Here is a 13988-nt window from a genome sequence, read left to right as displayed (position 1 = left end):
ACCCACACGAAAGAGAGGAAAAAATGGAGAGGGAGTGATAAAGAGAGAGAAGAGAAATGGAGGAGGAGTGATAAAGAGAGTGGGGAGAAATGTAGAGGGGAGATAAAGAGAGAGGAGAGAATTAGAGAGGGGGTGATAAAGAGAGAGCAGAGAAGTGAAAAGGGAGTGATAAAAAGAGAGAGGGAAAAGTGGAAAGGTTTAAAGAAACGGAAAATAATAAGAGATCGAAAGAAACTGTAAAAAGGGACGAAGGCAATGGAGAGAGAGAGGGGGGATAGATGAAGAGATGAAAGGGGAGAAAAAGAAAAGGGGAGGGAGGAGAGGAAGAGAAGGTGCGATTAAACATTTGAGACATTTTTTTCTAATGTGACGACTTGAATTGGAAGTAATGGATGGCATTTGGGGTGAGGAGGGGAGCACAGTGGCGAGGAATGGTGGGAGGGCAGGTGATGTAGCGGAGAAGGGAAACTTTGGGATGGAGGGAAAATACAATCAGAGGATGGTGATTGTTTTTACTAAAGATCTATGTGAGGGCAAAGGTAGGGAATGTTTGAAGGTGAATTATGGGTAAGGCGAAAAAGGTAGGTTGAAATGGCAGTGGAGGGGTTTGGGTGGGGCTAGGTTTAGAATAAATAAAGTGAACTAAATCGAAAGTGGGAAAAGGATTTGCAAAAAGGGTAATGATGATGAAGAGGCTGGGATAGATGTATTATGGGTGGATGGAATGTGTCAGTCGCAAGGGTAAGTAGAAAGGAGGGAAGGAAAGAAGTTTAGATTAGAAAGAAAGGAAAGTTGAGGTTAAGTTAGATTAGAGAAAGAAAACAAAGAAATAAGAAATCTAATATATAAAAGGCTATATGCCTATCTGTCTGTCGGTTTGTCTGTTTGTCGGTGTGTCTCCATGTTTTCAAACTCTATCTCCCCCGAAACTAAAAATCGCAGAGAAGCGCTAGGGACCTTAAATGATTGGATTTTTTACGGACCGTTCTTTTATGGGTCTTTAGCCGGATAAAATTGTTTGCAAAGGGTCAAAAATGGGTCAAAATTGAAAGAAATCATTTAACATGTTGTACATTCATCTTAGTTTACTTTTTCATTTTTAATCGATTTATATGCGTGTCACGTTGGTACAGTGGTAACGCCAGCAGCTTTGAGTTTTTCGGTTTCGATTCTAGCTGATGGTACACAAACATTTTTTTTTTTACTTTTGAAATTACCACTGTATAATAATATAATATACGAAATCTGGACAAATTAAATTATCATATTTAAGCGTTTTTACGCTTGAGCAAAGCTGGGTGCCCCCCTCGCTATTAAGAAATATGAAAAAAAGAATAATGAGAAAAAGTAGAAGGAAAAAAATAATAATGGGGAAAAGTTGAAGGAAAAATATAATAATGGGGAAAAGTTGAAGGAAAAAAATAATAATGGGGAAAAGTTGAAGGAAAAAAATAATAATGGGAAAATATAGAAGGAAAAAAAGAACCGAGAAAAATAGAGGATGGGCGAAATAAATAAAGAAAGAAAGAAAAAAGAGAACACGGGAGAAATCGTTAGATAGAAGAAAGAAAGACCGGACAGGTGAAGGAAAGAAAAGGAAGAAAGAAAAAAGAAAAAGAAAGTATCTGGAGAAAAAAGAGAGGGAGAAAATGAAAAAAAAGAGAGAGAAGAAAACAGGCTAAGAATATAAAAAGAAAGGATAGTATGAAGAATAAAAATAAACCGACACAGTGAACGAAGATTAAGGGGGGGGAGAGAACGAAAAAAGAAAGAAGCGTAGAGAACAAAAGAGAACAGAAGAGAACAAAAACAAAGAAAATAGAAAGAAAAATAAGAATGGGTGAGGGTAGTGAAGAAGAGAAGGAAAGGCAGAAAAAAAGGAGAAACAATGACGCAAAGAAAAAAGAAAAAGCTTTAAGAAAAAGTAAAAATTATTAAGAAAAAAGCGAGAAAATTAAACGAAAATAAAAAGAAAGAAACGAAAAAGAAAATGAAAACGAAAGAAAATAAAAACGAAAGAAAATAAAAGGAAGAAAATAAAAGGAAAGTAAATAAAAAGAAAGAAAATAAGAACGAAAATAAAAAGAAAGAAAATAAAAAGAAAAGAAAATGAAAGAAAATGAAAAGGAAGAAAATAAAAAGAAAGAAAATTAAAACGAAAAAAAAAAAAAGAAAAAGAAAGAAAATAAAAAAGAAAATAAAAAAGATAATAAAAACGAAAATAAAAAGAAAATAACAAGAAAGAAAATGAAAGGAAAGAAAATAAAAAGAAAGAAAATAAAAGAAAGAAAATGAAAATAAAGAAAATAAAAAGAGAGAAAATAAAAAGAAAGAAAATAAAAGAAAGAAAATGAAAATAAAGAAAATTAAAAAACGAAAATAAAAAGAAAGAAATTAAAAACGAAAGAAAATAAAACGAAAGAAAATAAAAAGAAAGAAAATAAAAAGAAAGAAAATTAGAAGAAAGAAAATAAAAAGAAAGAAAATGAAAAGAAAGAAAATAAAAAGAAAGAAAATGAGAAAAAAGAAAAGTAAAAAAACAACACAATGATCCTTAGGAAAAAAAAGAACATAAATCAACAAATAAGTGATCCTATTATTTGGATACTTCGAACTATTGTTTTCATCATAGAACGTTATTTTTACGATGTCCCGCTTGGTTTAATCAACGCCTTCTTCAGATGTGTCTTGTCACACTCGAGAATCTTTCTGTCGAACTCGGGAATCCACACTGAATTTCAAATTAATTTTGCACCCAACTAAAATGTTGAATAAAAAAAAATGTCTTACTTATCCAAAATGTAAGCAAACTATTAAATTCAGTTCTGTACTTAGTAAGACTGCGAGAAAAAAAACCCGGGTTTGTATTACTGTAAACATAGATTTAAAAAAGTTGTCAAAAAACAAATATATAACAAATAAATGTTATCAAAGGCAAGATAAATTACTTTTCTACCAAACTGGATATATTTTTCGTGTTTTTATTCAATTTAATATGTTTATTCAGCTCGAAAAACATACATTGTTTACCAATGTATTGGAAAATTCAAAATGGCGCCCGACTCTTTCTTTAACACGGTAAGTTCGGGAAAAGGTGTTATAAATAATAAGCTAAAAAAATACTGTTAGAAATTAGCTCAATATATGTTACGGTCATATAACTTGACATATATTCGATGGTGTTTTAATAGTATTTGTTTTTTCAACTGTTTTTTTATATACACAATTGTATTTTTGAGTGTTGCCCGAACTGATGATTAAACCACCAACTTCCAGAAAAGTGTAACTTGCTGTTCCGGCTCTGAATTAGCCACAATAAAAACAGAACAATGGTGGAAGTCAAGGTGTGTATTAATAAAAGAGAAAAAAAGGTTACAGGTTAAAAAGGGTGTTTGCGTTCCACCGAGCAAGCAAGGTTTAATCCAGAACTAGAACCCTTCTGGGAGCGTAAAGAGTTCCGCTATATATGGACGGTGGTTGAGTCCATTGTGAGAGCGGTCCCCCACAACACGTACAACTCAATATAACTTAGTACTATTTTCACCACGTCATAGGTCTTTGCGGAGTGCGCATGATCAATTCTCATACAAATTCCGAAACAATAGGTGATATAAAAAAAGAAATAAATAAATAAAATCTATGTTAGTTTCTTCTTGAAAAAGAATGTATCCGGATCGTAGATATTTTCGTGTTATCAATAGTTTTAAAAGGAAGTAACTCCACGTATATTTAGTTTATCCGACGCAGAAAGCTTATATTTTAATCAAAAAAGGCATAGAAAGATGTATTCGTCTTACAGACTTAGTTTCCTTTGTTAGAAACAAAAAGACAACTCGAAAAACAATTTAAAAAACGATATAATTTACAAAAATAAAAGAAAAAACAAAACAAATTGAACATTGATACACTACACGGCAACGCCGTATAATAGCAACCAGCGTTTTTTATAAATATTATTATCAATAATAAAATGTCAATGTTCTACAACCCTTGCCAATTCTCTAAATTTTTCCGAGCAGAGTTTTGCTTCTTCCAACCGACTATTTAAACATGTTTAATAATTGAGAATCAGGTTAGTTTATATTTTGAGCAAAAAAAAAAAAAACAACAAAAAACAACGTAACTCTCTATTCTGGTTAGTGTAAAGGTTAATATTTTGAGAAAAACAAAAGTAAATAGATAAACGACGTAACTATTTATTCGAGTCAGGGTTATTTTTTAACAAAAGAACCTAGTACCTCCTCGACTTAAATGCCTCTGACCAAAACGGCCAAGCAGCAAAATTCCACCCCTACACAGTAGAGATCCATAGATGTAAGAAAGCCTTCTACTCAATAGTTTCTTCCCCAGAACTGCTAGACTTTGGAATTCTCTTTCGGGTTTCTGCTTTCCCAACTGCACTGACATGCAGAAGTTCAAGTGTAATGTGAACAGAGATCTTGCTGCCTAACTCACTGCAACTTATGTCCCCGATAGTAGCCCCCTACATCAAAGTGGCGCTGTGCCTTGTTTGGGGTGAAAATGAAATAATAATAATAATAATAATAATAATAATAATAATAATAATAATAATAATAATAATAACTGTCTATTCACGTTAGGATTAATATTTTAAGCCTAAAACACCTATATAACTCTATCCAGGTTACGGTTATGGCTAATATTTTGAGGAAAAATAAACGATTTCTCTATTCGTTTTACAGATTTAGCTCCCTTTAATCGGAACAAAAATACAGCTTAGCAAAACAAAAATCTAACGAAAAAATTTTTAACGGTGATTAAAAAAAAACCCAAAAAATAAACGAATTTCACATAGATATATTACCGGACAATACTGTCTAGGAACAGCTAGTTTGATTTTTATAATAAAACGTCAACGTTCTTCAACCCTTGCCTACTCTCTAAATTTCTCTGAGCAGTACATAGCGCCTTCCATCCCACCTCTTTTAGCGTCACTGATCACGAAAGCTCGACGGCAGGATATTCTTTAAACTTATTCAGGTAAACTTAGGAGCAAATGATGAACGACAATAGTGATGCAGATGACAGCAAAAAAATAAAAATAAATAAACAGCCAGCGTCTGAACGGGCGAGTGATGATAACGAGCGTAAGGAAAGGGGGTCCAGGAGAGCTGATGAAGCAAATAAGAAAGGGGAGATAATCCGATTGAGGACGGGGAATCGCAAAACGTACACACCACACGGCACTGTTCCTTAAAGAGAGAGAGAGAGAGAGAGAGAGAGAGAGAGAGAGAGATAGGAGGCGAGAGAGAGAGAGAATAAAAAGAAAATAACGATCGAAAACTCGCTGAGAAAGAACACAGCTGTGACAATAGAATTTTTTAAAAGATGTAAAAAATTACCCCCTCCACGAAAAAAAAAAAATAAATAAAAGTTAAAGAAAACGCAAGGTAAAATAAAAAAAATAGTCACACGAAGGAAGGCGATAATATTATAAAACTGCATTCAGTTATAAAAAAAAAAAGATGAATTAACAATGGGATTTGAAAAATACATTGAAAATATTAAATTAAGCCTGCTATTTAGTAATTAGACAAAAACACTAATTAAGCTGCGTGCAGCTAAAAAAAATTGAACGAAAAAGCTTACTTTATTAAATATGTAAGTAAAATCTATATATCTATATAAGTGAGACTGTGCGTGTGAGGACACTTCTCAACCTATATAATTAACGGATTTTTATCTACAGACTTAAAATATGGTATATAGGATATTCAGACACGTGGAAAAGTTTTTAATCCGGTTTTATACGAAAAAATGGCTAGTGAGTAGTAAAAATTTTCAACTGTTTCACGCATGCGCAATTGTGAAATATGACAGATTTCTTATATTAAGTATGTGTCTATTTAAAACACTATTTAAAGGTCATGTCAATCTGGTGTAATGCTTAGCGTTCTTAAATGTCTGTCTTTAGGTTTTGGTTCATTCTTAGCTCGAGTAATTTTTCCTACAAAATGTGAAGTGTTTAGAAAATAAATAATACGCGCATACACATTTCTCAGAGTCTTTCCGTTTTTTACTGAATTTATTTTTAAAGAAAATTAACGTTACGTTTAATACCTACGGTGTTCCTGTTTATAATAAATGAGAATCCTGCATTACTTAAAATATAATATGCATGCGTATTTTACGATCGAGCAACGAAGGGTGGCCTGCTAGTATTAAATATAGCCCGGTGATATTGCGTAAAAAGTCTAAAACCTTGAATAAAAAATCTTACCTATACAAAATCCAAGTAAGATATTAAATTCAATCAGTACTTAGTAATATTGCGAAAAAAAAAGACTAATAACGATGCGTCTAAAAAAACTGAAAAAAATATATTACTTATTAAAAATGTAAGTGAAATATTAAATATAGCCTTGCACTTTGTAACACTGCACTTTTTAATACTGTACTTTGTAACGCTGTACTTTGTAATACTGTACTTTATAACACTGCACTTTGTAATACTGTACTTTGTAATACTGCACTTTGTAATACTGTACTTTATAACACTGCACATTGTAACACTGTACTTTGTAATACTGCACTTTGTAATAATGTACTTGTAATACTGCACTTTGTAATACTGTACTTTGTAATACTGCGCTTTGTAATACTGCACTTTGTAATACTGCACTTTGGATTACTGTACTTTAAAACACTGCACTTTGTAACACTGTCCTTTATAAAACTGCAGTTTGTAACACTGCACTTTGTAATACTGCACTTTGTAACACTGCACTTTGTAACACTGCACTTTGTAACACTGCACTTTGTAATATTGTACCTTGTAATACTGCACTGTGTAATACTGCACTGTGTAATACTTCACTTTGTAATAGTGCAGTTTGTAATACTGCACTTTGTAACACTGCACTTTGTAACACTGCACTTTGTAATACTGTACTTTGTAATACTGCACTATGTAACACTGCACTTTGTAATACTGCACTTTGTAACACTGCACTTTGTAACACTGCACTTTGTAATACTGTACTTTGTAATACTGCACTTTGTAATACTGTACTTTTTAATACTGCACTTTGTAATACTACACTTTGGATTACTGTACTTTATAACACTGCACTTTGTAACACTGCCCTTTATAAAACTGCAGTTTGTAACACTGCACTTTTTAATACTGCACTTTGTAACACTGCACTTTGTAATACTGCACTTTGTAACACTGCACTTTGTAATATTGTACTTTGTAATACTGCACTGTGTAATACTGCACTGTGTAATACTGCACTTTGTAATACTGCACTTTGTAATACTGTACTTTGTAACACTGCACTTTGTAACACTGCACTTTGTAATACACTACTTTGTAATACTGCACTGTGTAACACTGCACTTTGTAATACTGCACTTTGTAACACTGTACTTTGTAACACTGCACTTTGTAATACTGTACTTTGTAACACTGTACTTTGTAATACTGCACTGTGTAATACTGCACTTTGTAATACTGCACTTTGTAATACTGTACTTTGTAATACTGCACTTTGTAACACTGCACTTTGTAACACTGCAGTTTGTAATACTGTACTTTGTAATACTGCACTTTGTAATACTGCACTTTGTAATACTGTACTTTTTTTTACTACACTTTGTAACACTGCACTTTGTAATACTGTACTTTGTAATACTGCACTTTGTAACACTGCACTTTGTAATACTGCACTTTGTAATACTGCACATATATCGGAAACACATAAAGGGTAAATTAGGGTATTCTTTGGAGATGTACTTAACATATGAAAGCCATCTTTAATGTAGGCACATATTCCATGGCGATTTTGGGTGTCAGATTTGGGTATTAAGTTAGCGTATCCTATAATTACGAAGTCATCTAGGGAAATAGTCGATTCAATGCCAGTTTCGCTTAAGAATAATAGGTCTGGTTTAGTCTCCTGTAATTGGGTTTCAACCTCTGGAAGGTTGGAACGTAGACCCCTTATGTTGGAGAAGGAGACATGGTAGTGGGGGTCCATATTGAAAGTTGGGGGTCTGGGTTTATTCGTGTATTTTTTCTGGAGACGTTTTATGGTGGAATTTTGGGTTTTGTGGAACAGGTCGACAGATTTTGTTAAATTAGGACAGAGAGAGAAAGTAAGAAAGAAAAAGAAGCAAAGAAATAATTGTGTAGCCCTTGATAACAATTACCCACTAGTATGGCATCGAGAAGCCCCGCCAGAAGCTACTGCATGGTCCAGAATCCATTCACTAAATACAGACGCCGTTTGCACCTGCCGATAGAACAGCCTCCTTAGTGGTTAATCCAAGGTTCGGGTTTCTGATTATCAGGCGAATAACATCAGCCCAGATAAAACGTTTACCTTCATCACCCTTATTAGTGACATGGCCACAAGGATAGACATAGAAACATAAAATATTCGACATCTTTGGCGACTTCATGCAAGATACTGCAAATCTACAATAATATTAGCAAGAACATAACATAATGCATTAAGTTATATTAATAAGTAATAACCACTGTTATATGAGAAGTAAAAAGCACGCTAGATAAATGAAAGTAATATTACAGGAAGGCTAGAATCGAACCCTGTAGACGTGGATATAAGAACTCTTAGGAATACAGTCCATTGTTGATTCTATTAAAATTGCTAAATATTATTAATGTCAGAAAAGAGTCGATTGTCCATTCTTTTAGAAATCTAAATATTAAATATGTCAGTTAAAAGAATGGACAATGCGAATTAAAAAAAACAAGTTGTTTTAAAATAGGTTAGATATTAAACAATAAAATTAGGAATTCTTTATTGCCAAAAGTGTGTATGATAGTCATGTGTAGAAAACGTGATATAATCACGTTAGTCGACAGTACACTTCTGACGTCATAAACAAACGAGATTTCTCAATATATTGAACCTGTCGGTTCGAAGTTAGGAGTTGATGAGACAGAGTCAGTTATAGAGAATCAGGAGAGATCGAGTGGAGATACCCTTAGAAGCAAAGGGAGGAAAGTAGACCATATAGCTATCCAGGTTTGAATTCCTGACATACCAATCGGCCGGTTGAGTAATAAAAGAAGCCATCTATGTTTGTAACTCTTTGTCTCGTGTCGTCATTCCTCACAACCGAAACGGTAAATGTGTTTTCAACATCATCCTAATGAACATTGTATAGATCTCCCCTCAAAGAATACATCTCTTCCTCCAATATGTGTTATATGAACTGTTATCTATGAAGCCCCCCAGTATTGTTATATCTGTTATAGTCCCCATTCAACATATCCCTGATATAAACCCGTCATCTCTTTAAATATGTACTCGCTTCATGGCATTACAAGGTCTTAACATCATTGATATGTAATATTAACAAGGTTGTAACATCATTTAATATGTAACTGCAACAAGGTCATAACATCATTTAATATGTAATCGTTACAAGGTCATAACATAATTTTATATGTAATCGTAACAAGGTCATAACATCATTTTATATATAATCGTAACGAGATCATAACATAATTTTATATGTAATCGTAACAAGGTCATAAAATCAGTTTATATGTAACCGTAACAAGGTTATAACATCATTTTATGTGTAATCGTAACAAGGTGATAACAATATTTTATATATAATCGTAACGAGGTCATAACATCATTTAATATGTAATCGCAACAAGGTTATAACATCAGTTTATATGTAAATGTAACAAGGTCATAACATCATTTTATACGTAATATTAACAATGTCATTAGATCATTTTATACGTAATATTAACAGGGTCATAACATCAGTTTATACGTAATATTAACAAGGTCATAACATCATTTTATATGTAATATTAACAAGGTTGTGAAATCATTTTATCTGTAATCGTAACAAGGTCATAACATCATTTAATATGTAATCGCAACAAGGTCATAACATCAGTTTATATGTAAATGTAACAAGGTCATAACATCATTTTATACGTAATATTAACAAGGTCATAACATCATTTTATATGTAATCGTAACAAGGTCATAACATCATTTCATATGTAATATTAACAAGGTCATAACATCAGTTTATATGTAATTGTAACAAGGTCATAACATCATTTTATATGTAATCGCCACAAGGTCATAACATCATTTTATATATAATCGTAACAAGGTCATAACATCATTTTATATGTAATATTAACAAGGTCATAACAACATTTTATATGTAATATTAACAATATCATAGCATCATTTTATATGTAATATTAACAAGGTCATAACATCATTTTATATGTAATCGTAACAAGGTCATAACAACATTTTATATGTAATCGTAACGAGGTCATAATATCAGTTTATAGGTAATCGCAACAAGGTTATAACATCATTTTCTATGTAATCGTAACAAGGTCATAACATCATTTTATATGTAATCGCAACAAGGTCATAACATCAGTTTATATGTAATCGTAACAAGGTCATAACATCATTTTATATGTAATTGTAACAAGGTCATAACATCATTTTATATGTAATCGTAACAAGGTCGTAACATCAGTTTATTTGTAATCGTAACAAGGTCATAACATCATTTTATATGTAATCGTAACAAGGTCATAACAACATTTTATATATTATCGTAACCAGGTCATAACATCATTTTATATGTAATCGTAACAAGGTCATAACATCATTTCATATGTAATCGTAACAAGGTCATCACATCATTTTATATGTAATCGTAACAAGGTCATAACATCATTTCATATGTAATCGTAACAAGGTCATAACATCATTTCATATGTAATCGTAACAATGTCATAACATCATTTTATATGTAATCGTAACAAGGTCATAACATCATTTTATATATAATCGTAACAAGGTCATAACATCATTTTATATGTAATATTAACAAGGTCATAACAACATTCTATATGTAATATTAACAAGGTCATAACAACATTTTATATGTAATCGTAACAAGGTCATAACATCATTTTATATGTAATATTAACAAGGTCATAACAACATTCTATATGTAATATTAACAAGGTCATAACAACATTTTATATGTAATATTAACAAGGTCATAACATCATTTTATATGTAATATTAACAAGGTCATAACAACATTCTATATGTAATATTAACAAGGTCATAACATCATTTTATATGTAATCGTAACAAGGTCATAACATCATTTTATATGTAATCGTAACAAGGTCATAACATCAGTTTATATGTAATCGTAACAAGGTCATAACATCATTTTATATGTAATCGTAACAAGGTCATAACATCATTTTATATGTAATCGTAACAAGGTCATAACATCATTTCATATGTAATCGTAACAAGGTCATAACATCATTTTATATATAATCGTAACAAGGTCATAACATCATTTCATATGTAATCGTAACAAGGTCATCACATATTTTATATGTAATTGTAACAAGGTCATAACATCATTTTATATGTAATCGTAACAAGGTCTTAATATCATGGCACTAATTTTAGCGATTCTTATTTAAGCTACAATTTTTTCGAATTCCGATTGCGATTATCTGTCCCAACACTATTATTACACGCACACACGTATGCACACACATATATGCTTGTTATTTACTATGACTATTTATGTGAGTTTATTTTATTGATGTCACTTTTACGTAGGTCCGGTTTGACCAATGTGTCATGACGCTTTTAATCTTAATCAGGATGTTATGTATATTGACTGTTCGGCAAATATAGTTGATCCTCACAACGCTCTCGTAGCATATTTATATTTGTCTCGTTAATAATGATTGTCCAATATCCATCCAAAGTCAGTATGTTTTTTTTGTTTGTTTTTTTCGTAAGTTCCATGGAGAGTCAAGGTAGCCAACGGTTTTCCAAAAAGAGGCACCCCTGCCTTTCCCAAATTCGCGTTGTTCATTCGGATTGAAAAAAAAATGGGGGGGGGAGGGATAATTATGCATTCGATGAATCAGTGCAACTGATGTCATGCTGCTCCTCCCCTACCACCTCCTCCTTCTTTTTTCCCTTCTTCTTCTTTTTATTATTCTTCTTCCTATAAAAACCAATGTTCCATTATTTATGTTCCCAAAATGTTTTGATTCTCCGTGTTTATTTCCCCCCTTTTCTTATTATATTATCATATCTTGTCCGTTATGAATGGGCTTATCGTACATTAAACTTTGGTCAAAGAATGCCCTACTTCTGATGACGTTTTTTTTTCTGCTCGTTTTAGGGATTTTTTAGGCTTTGCTAATTTGTGCTGGCTCACACCATCTTCCAGAATGTCACGGATTTGAAAGTAAAAACATAACCCAGAAAAAATAATTCAAAAAAATTTCTAACCCCAACGCTTACGCTAATCCCTTCCCCCCAAAAAAGAAATGTCAAAATTCTAATTGAGTCCTTTCATTAAAACGAAAGAAAATTAATTTTTTAGGTATGTGTATATGTTTATATATTTCTAGGTATAAGACCCATTCCCTTAAGCGATCATTATGAATGCTAGGAGTAAGGATGGAGGACTTTCGTTTAAGTTAGTTTTAGGCAAAAAGAGAAAAGATGGGCTGGGACTCGTTCATGAAAATCCAGATGCTTACGCAATTTTTTGTGAATTTTTAACCAGGTGGAATTAGAGGGACGATATAATATTACTAAACGTTATATCTAGAATTCTTATTTAAATTTAGAATTGAATTTTGATTATAGAAACTTGCAAGAATTTTAGTCTTCGCTTAAGGGCGTAAAGAATATATATATATATATATATATATATATATATATATATATATATACACACATATTCACATACACACACACTAGCAGTTCAACCCGGCTTTTATCGAACCCTACTACTGTTCACAGCTATATGTGCATATGTATACATATATATTAAAAACTTTGACTCATGTCTAGATAACCTACATCTAAAATTTCAAGTGTTTAGACCCAAAATTCGCTGAAAAGTTTGGTAGAGTCTGCAAATGTCAACTCTGTAAACTTTGACCTCTTGCCAGCCAAATTTTCGCACACAAACGGATTAAATAGCTTGCTGCATATCTAAATATCTTTTATGTAAAATTTCAAATGTTTAGACCCAAAATTGGCTGAGTAATTTGGTAGAGACATAAGAAGTCAATCTTTTTAATCTTTGCCCCTAATTTTGACCCCTTAACATTTATTGTTTTGGGCTCAACTTAAAAAGTTTGATCGATGTCCAAGTAGCCTACATCTAAAATTTCAACCGTTTAGATTCAAAATTGGCGGAGCAGTTTGGTAGAGTTTTCCATGGTTAAATCGTTGAACTTTGACCCCTTGGCAGCCAAATTTCTGGCCAAAAGTCAATAAAAAAGATTTTCCCAACTCTTAATGCCCCTTATGTCAAATCTCGAGTCTGCAAACTGAAAATTATCAGAGTCGTAGAGAAATGTACACACATAGACAGACACATATACAATTTCAATTTTATCTCTCTCTCTGTCTTTCTCTCTCTCTCTAAATATATATATATATATATATATGATTAGTTTTTTTGGAAAAAGAATTCCAGCAGAGTGCTCAATTAAAAGGAAAATCCAAATTTTAAGAGCGTACTTATATTTTGTGTACAGAAAGTTGTTAGTTGAGACAGGTCATTGGTACCGTCGGTTTCAAGCCCGATAATAAGGCCCGTTTAAGGTATCCTTATCGAGCTCTCTTACATATATATATATATATATATATATATATATATATATATATATATTTATATATATATATATATATGTAAGGTCCAGGGTTCGAGTCCTAATAACAGTCCAGCTACGCTGAAGAGGGGTAGGGCCCCGAAAACATGCATGTACGTAGATTACTGTTTTAGAAATAAATAAAAAAAAAAAAATAAAAATATTATTTGTTTACGTCCAAAATAAAAAAAAAATGGGCAATTTCTAAAAAATACATCCGATCTTTAAAAAATCAACAATAAAAAACTATATATATATATATATATATATATATATT

This window comes from Euprymna scolopes, chromosome 35 (assembly GCF_053919585.1).
Source record: "Euprymna scolopes isolate OS-2025 chromosome 35, ASM5391958v1, whole genome shotgun sequence".
Taxonomy (NCBI): Eukaryota; Metazoa; Mollusca; class Cephalopoda; order Sepiida; family Sepiolidae; genus Euprymna; species Euprymna scolopes.
The sequence above is the reverse complement of the archived record's forward strand: the minus strand, read 5'-3'. Positions refer to the sequence as shown.